The following is a 9,901-nucleotide window of genomic DNA, read 5'->3' on the forward strand; positions in this document are numbered from 1 at the left end:
GTCCCGCAAAATAAAATATCTTACATTCCTCAATTACATCTTGGAGATTCATTCCAACGTTCTTGTCGTTCCCATGTTTTTCAATTTCTTTAAAGTTGGACTCTAGAAGTATGCCTAGTAAGTCATCAGTTCTAGCTCCACCTGCTTTTATTGCCTTCTCTCTTTTGTTGATGATGCCTTTAAGTGAATCTTGTAATTCTTTGTCAATTTCTTTCATCCTCTTGTTTATTTTAGTTGGCAGAAACCTACATGCGAACCATTCATGCAAACATGAGATAAGAATAAAGTGAATTACCTCCCTCACTAAAAGGGGGGAAAAGTGAATTACATCAAATTGAATAATCTATTCTTAGGCTGTTGAGAGGAGTATGAATATATAACGATTTAACTTATTTATTTCATGTTTCGTGATCTTTATGCTTTCAATTTGGCTATGCTGACTAAGCAGGGATGGAGAATGTTGGAAAATCCCTCATCGATTATGGCGCGTATGTACAAAGCAAGGTATTTCCCCAATGGGGATATCTTAAATGCAAGCATTGGCAGCAACCCATCTTATGCTTGGAGAAGCATTCACAAGAGCATAGAGATTCTTCAGCAAGGAACAAGATGGAGAGTGGGAAATGGGAAGATAATCCATATATGGGATGCTAGATGGTTACCAATACCAACAACGTATAAAGTCATTTTCCCAAGGAGAGATTTTGGAGACTTTCCTATGGTATCGGTCTTAATTGACCAAGACCCTAGAAGATGGAGAAAGGACATTCTTGATAGAATCTTTCTTGGTTTTGAAGTGGAAAATATTCTAAGCATCCCAATACCTCACTACCCACAGGAGGACCAATTAATATGGGTGGGAAATAAAAAAGGAATCTTCACGGTGAAAAGTGCTTATTTTGTGGCTAGGGAAATGGTAGAGAAGCATGAAGGAGGTGAATCCTTAATGGGAGACATATGTGCTCCTTTTTGGAAAAAGTTGTGGAACCTAAACATCCTGGCCAAAGTGAGAGTTTTTTCTTGGAGATTATGCATGAAGGCCATCCCATCTATGTTGAATATGTGCAATAGGGGAAATAAAGTGGATTCTACTTGCCCTATTTGTTATGGGGAACCTGAGTCAACTGTATACCGGAGAGTATACCGATGTGTTTCGTCATTTCTATATGACTCATGTGCACACTCTTAGGGGGAGAAATTCTACCTTGTGCACATTCGTAGGGAGAGAAAGCCATAGGGGAGATGTATATACCAAGGGAGAGAAAACATTGTTTTTGAGAAAACCTTGATTTACTTTATGCTTGTTTTCTTGTTGCTTTATGATGCTTTGTGTTACTTTTAGTATCTATGCTTTGCATCATGTTCATGTGTTAGAACACTTTTGTACCCATGTTGCTTTTGTAAGCTTTTAGGGTTTGTTTCCATGCATGGTTTGTAGGCTTTTATGGTTTGTGCCATGCATATGCAGTACCTTGTTTATGCAGCCTTTATGCTTGTGTACTTGATGCTTAATGTCATACATTTTACTTCAGTACATCACTCTTGTGCCCTTGTAGGATTTTTCCTAGATGCATATACGTTCTATGCATTGGTTGAGTGATAAACACTCTTGTGCCCTTGTAGAATTTTTCCTAGATACACATACTTCATGTACTTTGCCTTGTGTTTGTCAACTTGAATGTCCGGATGTTCATTCCAAGTGTGAATGAGCATTGTGATCACTTATTTATAGTGATTGCCTGTTTGGTCAAGCCATGGTCTATTGCTTTATTCCATTTTGCTTGATCGCTTTTTACTTGTTGCATTATACTTGTCTTTTTATCACCTGATTTACCTTGAAGGTCTAATGTGTTTTGTGCAAGTGTTTTAGGTTACAGGTATACATGTTCCAAATTCATCACAACTTCTAGATTTAGGTGTAAGTGAGTTTTGCCATTCTTCCCAAATTCATGTTTAAGTCTAGAGTCTGTTATAGGGTGTTTTGTCACGGAATAGCCAAAGGGGAAGATTGTAAAGTTGTAATTTACAACTATGTTTTATATTGGCTTTATTCCATGACAAAATGTGTTGTAATTTCTTTAATTCATTTCCTTGTATTTTGTGGGATTTAATTGTATTGGGTTTAGTTTCAAGTTGGTGAAGACTCAAGCTTTATTAAAGATCAGTGGATCTCGCGGGTGTGTCGCTGGAAGCTAACCCGCAAGAGCCATGTGAGAATCACATGACTGGAATCTGAAGAGTCATGTCAGGCTGTCGTTTTCGCGAGTGTCTCGCGGGTAAGGCCTTCCCGCGAGATAGTCGTGAAATATTCTGCCTGGAGGGTTTTAATGAGTGACTTTCTTACCCTTCACCCATACTATATATATCCTCATTACTCACAAATGTTATAGAGGCTATTCAGAGAGAAAAATCCTAGAGAAGTTTTCTAAAACACACACCCATCTTTTGAGAGAGAGCTACTCATCCTTAGTGAAAAATCATTGTAGTCTTTTCTCCATCCCTCTCCCATTATCATAGCTTGAGAGGAGATTTGTACTCAAACACAACACACACCTATTCAGAGTGTAGAGAGTGTTTTGGAGTTGCTAGGAAGGATTGGAAGAAGCCAAGGATGGCAGATGCAACATAGAGCTTGTTGCGGGATCCGGAGAACTAAGACAAGACACGGTTCCGAGAAGCCTTGTTGGAGTAGGTGCTTGGAGGGCTTAGGTACATCGGGTAGATTAGGCTTGGAGGATCTCTTGCTAACCCATGTATCCCAACTGATTGTCTAGTGGATCGATTTCCGCTTGGAGGGCGGTAGAGAGATTTTTCGCGGAGTTTTTCGGTTTTCTCTTCGAAAACACGTCTCGGTGTTTTTTGTATTTGCATCCTTCTTCCCTACTCTTGTTTATTCCATTATACTGCTGTGTTGTTTAGTTTATGGATTAGAGTAGCTTATTTGTTCATCCACTCTCATTTACACTATTTTGCACTTAGTATTAAGTTAGTGTAAAATCTATCAAGCCGTAATTTTAATTGGGGGTCTAAATTACTCTTATGTTTTCAACACATTTTTGAGCTTTCAAACTGAGCATGCAATCATCTACTGTGAAGCTGCTAAAAGAGTTTGGAGCAAATGGAATGAATGCCCACTTTGCTAGGGAGATTATGGATTTGGCCTTATGTTTGTTAGAAAAAGGAACTCAGAGGGACATGGAGATCTTTTTTGGTGTAGCTTGGATGATATGGTATAATAGAAACCAAATTGTTCATGAGGGAAATGATGATTCTGAGGATCACATTTGGGAGAAAGAAATCCAAATGTTAAAGGATTTCAAGGGGACCAGGAGCTGGGATATAAACAATCCTCAGAGAATTGAGAAAGCATGGACACCACCCCCTGTGGGTTTCTTCAAAATAAACGTGGATGGGGCTGTTCCCTCTGTTGAAGGCCATTCCGGAGTGGGTGTTATAATTAGAGATTGGGAAAGGAAGGTGGTGGCAGCAAAATGTATTCCTCTATCGGGTCGAATGGCTGTGGAGGAAACGGAAGCCATAGCTATGGAACAAGGGGCAACAAAATAGCAAAAAATCTGGGCTTGGAAAAGACCATTTTCGAAGGAGACTTAATGCAGAAAATTCAAGCTATTGAGGCTAAGGAAGTGAGAAGTGTGGTTGGCCATATTGTGAGAGGTATTCTGCAAAACCTTCCTAGATTCCAGGAGGCAAGAGTCAGACATATTGGTAGGGATGGCAACAAAATAGCCCACGAACTTGCACAATTTGCAAAACAATCTGCTAAGGAACAGGTATGGACTTCAATTATTCCTGATTGGATTGAAGACATGGCTAGAGCTGAAGGAACGGGTTAAAGGTGTCTAAGTTGTGGTCTAGGTTGTTGCTGTGTTCCTTATTTTGTTATGCTCTGTTCTGTAGCTTGTGCTCTGTTTTTTCAGTGTATCTTTTCTTGGCTGTTATGAATGAAAAGTTCAGTTTGTTTTCAAAAAAAAAAAAAAAAAAAAAAACACACACACACAAATAAATAAATATATATATATATATATATATGCTCAATAACACTCTTAATTATTTATTTGTGGTCATCATCGGCTGTTCTTTGGGACGAATAAAAGGCACAAGGAAATCAAAATAGAGCTAGTGAGTGAAAACTTGAAACCCATTGGTTCAAATTAATGCTCAATAACACTCTTAATTTTAGTATGTATTTATGTAAATTAGTATATTTAAATTTGATTCTTTTCATAAATGAACCTAAGTCTATAAGAAAAATCTGATGATTAATTATTAGCAGATATTGAAATGTTTTGGTTTACCTCCAACCCGGAATGTAAACAGACTGTATAGTTTTCATTGCAAGCTTAGCTTGTTCTTTTTGGAGTCAAATATCCTTCTTCCTTCATCATAGCTACTCCCAAAGGCTGTTCGAGAAATCACATCACTTGTCAAAGTTTGGAGATAAGGCCATACATCTAACTCAATTGATCCCTCTTCAGGCACCAAACTTTCCCATTTGCACATCATGTCATTGCAACACTGATAAAATGCCACTGACATATTCTACAGAAAACAGCATGAAAAAATTACAAGGATTGTACTTAGTAGGCACATGTACGTACAAAATTTACATGAAAAAACATTTCAAGTATATTCTAGCAAAACCTATAGCCAAATGTCAGTGCAAAATGTTGTTTGTACTTAGTAGGCACGTGTGCACACGTGCACAAACTTAATCTCGGGTGTGATTTTTTTTTTTTTTTTGTGAGAATCCACAATCCTGGGTGATGTAACTAATTGAAGCATATAAATGCTATATTTGCACATATTTCTACTTTAAGTTTTGTTCTGATGGAATCCACATCCTGCAAAAGATGGTCTTAGAATTGAGAAAAAGTTCAAAATTTTTTTAGAAAAGATAAATGAGATGGGTTCAAGTTATACCTGGTGTAACTCCACAAGAGTTACACATTTTTTAAGCCATAGATTTCCAAAAGATCTAATGGTCAAAAAGAAAACATCATCATTCTTTACATCATTAAATGCTTACCTAATTAATATCATCCTTATTATCTCTTTCCTTATTAAATATTTTTTTGTCTCCTTATTAAAAGAGTAAAGGAGTAAAAGAGTATTTTTGACTTTTATCACCACTATGTCCTTGTCCAGTTTGCCTCATCACATCACATTATATATATATATATATATACACATACATACTTGTTCATCTTGCTACATACTTGTGGTGATAAAAGTAAAAAATAATGGTAGAAGTTGATAACTTGACATAATCACATAGAAAAAATTTAAATTAAAAAAAAAAATCAATTTAGATGGATAGAAGAAATAATGAACCTGCACTCTTTATGAACCCAAAAAAGAAAAAGAAAAAAGCAATACATACAAAGTAAAGAATGAACGATTTGCAACTCCTGGTGAATATCTTCCTAAAAAGGATGAGAAAAGTGATAAAGGTTTTATTGAGGGGAGAAAAAAAAGACAGCATAGAAAGTGGAGAGAAAAAAAAAGGAGACATAAATATTTAATAAGGAGAGAGATAATGAGTATGCTATTAATTAGGTAAGCATTTAATGATTGTAAAGAATAATGATGTTTTCTTTTTTACCGTTAGATCTTTTGGAAATCTATGGCTTAAAAAAGGTATAACTCTTGTGGAGTTACACCAGGTGTAACTTGAATCCATCTCAAGATAAATATTCATGACCTAGAATATTTTCATTAACATTTTAATCATTAGTTTCACTTCAAACACCATTGTTGAATATAAAGTGATAGAAACGAACAGGAAACAAGTGACAAGAATAAAGTAACCTTCAACTTCTCAAGATGGAATGCTGGATTAATAATCTTTCTGTGTGTTGCCCATTTCTCACCCTCATAATTTGGAAGTCCGGTGGCTAGCAACTTGATTAGTGGATTTGCATTTGGCTTTTTGAAAGTCATATATCTTGGAGAAGATTTCTTTTAATTGTTCAGGGTTCAAAATGTTCACCCTGGGTGTGGGGCCCATCCATATAAAAGAATTCTTACCTGCATAGTTGCTTTTGTTAGTATAGAACAGGTTCAGTACATCTAAAGTTCAAAGTATGGTTGTTGACATAAGGAGACAGATAAGGCAGGAAGATATCAATTAACACACACACACACACCCCACTGAATTACATGAGTTCTTTGGGATTTCATAATGTGAGTTATAATTACATTAGGTCTTGGAGATTTCAAAATATTTGAGATTTGAGTATACTGTTTGTCCTTCCAAGTTTAGCAGCGATTTTTAGTCAGTGAAGTTTAAAATGATCTTTTATTTAGTCCTATAACACATCATCACTTCATTACATATAATAAGGACTAAAAGCGATTAATTTAAGTTTAGGAACTAAAATCAATCACTTGAAATTTTTTAGAGACTAAAATCAGTTGCTTTAAATTTGATAGAGACTAAAAACGATTACTTCAACTAAATAAAGTGCTTGTAGCCTAAAATCTAGGAAGTACCATTGTATTTTGCCATGGCTACATAAATTATAATAACAAGAAAAGTGATTAATTGCACACAAAGTAGTATAATTAATAAAAAGATTGTCAGAAAAGTCATGACTTCAACAGTAGGAAGGAATGGTTCTATTGTCAGAAAAGTCATGACTTCAACAGTCGGAAGGAATGGTTCTATCTTTGAAAGTCAAGTTGCACTTGATATTTTCTGATTACCAAGCCAAAGAAAAAGAGATCACAAAATTCTAGTGACTTAAGCATGTTACCTCATTAAATTTGAAAATTATGAAAGGAGAGGTAAAGCAAGTTTAATTTCAACCAGATAGAGGCGGAACGAAATAGTCTCTCTCTGTTGTTGGGATAGCATCATGAAAAGATATTTATGGCAGTAGAACAAGAGACTATCATTACGTTCAATAAAATTGTATGTGCTTTGAATTTTGACATGTCTCAATCAAATATTGTTTCAATTCTTCCGGTATTTCTTTAAGAGAAACACCAAGACACTTGTTTCTACTATCAAAACTAATATTCAAACTAGTCAAGAGCCTTTTTGCTTAGCAATATAGCCTACTCTTCTTTATTAAGAGAACCAGGGTTTAAATATCTTGCTCCCCGCTATTGTAACTATTGAATTATCAAAAGAAAGCTAATATTCAAAGCAATGAAGAAAAGGATTTAAGCTAGATTTTCTAACTGCATAGTGGAGTGGGAAATTATGGAGCTAACATGGAAATTAGATATGTTGGGTGTACACATGTGAGTGAAGTCTTAAGTATAAATGCTTGTAGGGTGTTTTTGGGGGGGGGGGGGAGGAGGAGGGGGTGAGGGCCGGGTTTAAGTCTCCAAGAAGAAAATTCACACATATATACACTTATATTAGGTTAGAGTAGAAATTTTACCTCGTAAAAAAAAAAAAAAAAAAAAAAAAAAGGGTCTTTTAAAGATATTATCTCCCCCAACAAGATATCTTGTGCCTCATTTGGGAATTAGGCGTGGTCATCTCCTTATAGGTATCTAAGTCACTGGTAAGGGGTTAGGGGTCTGATTCTCATGAAAAATTTACAAAAAATTGTCTATGCATCCTTTTTTTTCCCTTTTACCACCTAAAAAAAAAAAAAAAAGGATAAAAGAGCGGTTGAAATGTGTCAAAAATAAAAAAAATTATTTTTGATAGATATTTAAAATTACTTTAATTTAAATAAATAATGAAACTTCGCTAAGAGTAAAAACTCAAAAGTTTAAGTTAGTAAAACAAAAATTGCAGTCCACTCCCAAGCCCCCAAAAAAAGCAGGGGAAAAAGTAGCTGGTGAAACAAGATTATTTTTCAGGTATTAAAAGTTACCAGATGGAAGGACAATCTAAAATCAAGTTTTCCTGTGCAAAAACTATTGATAAATGATTACTTAAAAAAATGATTATTAAAATTTATTTAATTTAAATAAGTAATGGAAAAAAAATAGTGGAACACACCTATTTACAGTATTGAGTAATTGGGTTGTGCTTGGGTTGAACTTGATAAAGCCTGCGTTTGGATTGCACGGTAAGTTGCGGCACGTTTTCCGTTTCACGTTTTCTCCTTTTTTTTTTTTTTTTTCTTTTTTTGGCCGGCTTTTCTGACTTTGGAGACAAAATTTACTGTGCATGTACTGTTCACGCACTGTTCATGCACTGTTTACGTAATATTTAATATTAAAAGTGGGTCCCACAACACTATTCACACATTTAAAAATTATTTTGTTACAGTGTTTTCAGCAACAATCAGTTTTTAGCAACTTTCAGCAACAATAAGTGCTATCCAAACGGACCCAAAGCCCATTAAGGAATAAATCTTAAGAGTACTGCTATATGCATAAAAAAACAAAAAAGGAAATCCTAACGAGTGTTCAGCATTGGTTAATAATTCATTTAAAGAAAGTTTTTATGAGAAATGAAAAAAAAGTAATTAATATTTTGATAGCTTTTTTAATTTACCATAAAAAATAGGATCAAAACTTTGCTAAAATGTATTATTAACTAGTGCCCTAAGGGCACTCGTTAGCATTTTCAAAAAAAAAAAAAAAGCCATTAAAACAAAAATATTTTGTGCCACAAATTTAAGGTGGCAGATTATAAATAATGATGTGGCATGATAATAGAAAAAGAAAATAATGAATTTTTTTTTTTTTTTTTGAGAAGCGAAAATGAATTCACGTCGAAGTAAAGGTTAAGGGATTAGAATAATTCCTCTCACAAGCATTCACCTAGTAATACAGGTAAGTACGAAAATTTTGACAATACCAATTTACTAATGTTCCTATTATGTCCATACTTTATTTCTAAAATCATTTTTGATAAATTTATTTAAGGATCATTTTAAAAGCTTATACATTTTTATAAAACAACAATGAGTAACATTTTCTAAAAAAGTTGAATATTCTTCTAACCTTTTGCTCAAAAAAAAAAAAAAAAAGTTGAATATTCGAAACAAGACAAACACGTTGGAAGAGGGGAGTACATATTTTCTATACTTGTAGCAATTTCCAAAGCTTAAAGTTGGTTGAAGTTATCCGGTGGATGCATGATTTATGACCGACCTCATCTAATGGTGGGTTGGGTTCATTGAGGCCCACCAAATATGGACACTAGTCAATATGAGGATTAGAGAGTATAGTCTCAAAAAAGAAACCATTATTGATTTTGGGATCTTTTAAAATAATGACAAAATTTTCCATTGATTTCAAATACATAAGCGGATTGCATTTATTTCTCATTCCCAAAAAAAATCTACTTGTACTTGTAATGCCAATCTAGACAAGTATTTAAATTTAATTAAAAAAACATAATATATTGCAAATTAAAAACAATATCCAAGTTTTTCCTTTCAGATACATAAGAATCCATTCATGAATTCAGGTGTGCTACAGTATATAAGTTTATCAATATAAGAACATCTCCAGCAATCTCTTGAAATTTTTGTATGGTTTGTATTGTAGCAACTCTAAAAAAATTGAGAGTTTAGAGAGGCTGTCGAGGTATTTTTTTGTGTGTTTCCTCTCCAAAAATAGCTTTAGAGAGCCAACTGGAGATGCTCTAAAGAGATGTAAGCTGCAAGAACTAAAATTGATGTCTAAGTTTGAAAATCAAAGCACAAAATCCATTTTTTATTGTGTAAGTTCAGATCAGAAACACGAGAGTTATTGTAGACATACCATAATTTGAGACAACTTGATGGACGAAGGGGAAGACACGCGGTGCAATGTCAAGGGTGAAGTTGATGGGAAAAAAAAAAAAAAAAAAGTTGAATATTCGAAACAAGACAAACACGTTGGAAGAGGGGAGTACATATTTTCTATACTTGTAGCAATTTCCAAAGCTTAAAGTTGGTTGAAGTTATCCGGTGGATGCATG

The 9,901-nt window shown here is 34.4% G+C and overlaps 1 non-coding gene across 1 annotated transcript; it reads right to left on the minus strand.

Moving 5' to 3' along the window:
* Nucleotides 1–162: 162 nt before the first annotated feature.
* On the minus strand, nt 163–9,773 carry LOC112016053 (uncharacterized). Its single transcript, XR_010623482.1, has 4 exons — nt 9,703–9,773; nt 5,830–6,048; nt 4,317–4,560; nt 163–245 (listed from the first exon to the last, which is right to left on the minus strand). It is a non-coding gene; the product is annotated as an uncharacterized LOC112016053 (transcript).
* Nucleotides 9,774–9,901: the final 128 nt, after the last annotated feature.

Source organism: Quercus suber, unplaced genomic scaffold (genome assembly GCF_002906115.3).
Source record: "Quercus suber isolate HL8 unplaced genomic scaffold, Cork oak 2.0 scaffold_337, whole genome shotgun sequence".
Classification (NCBI taxonomy): domain Eukaryota; kingdom Viridiplantae; phylum Streptophyta; class Magnoliopsida; order Fagales; family Fagaceae; genus Quercus; species Quercus suber.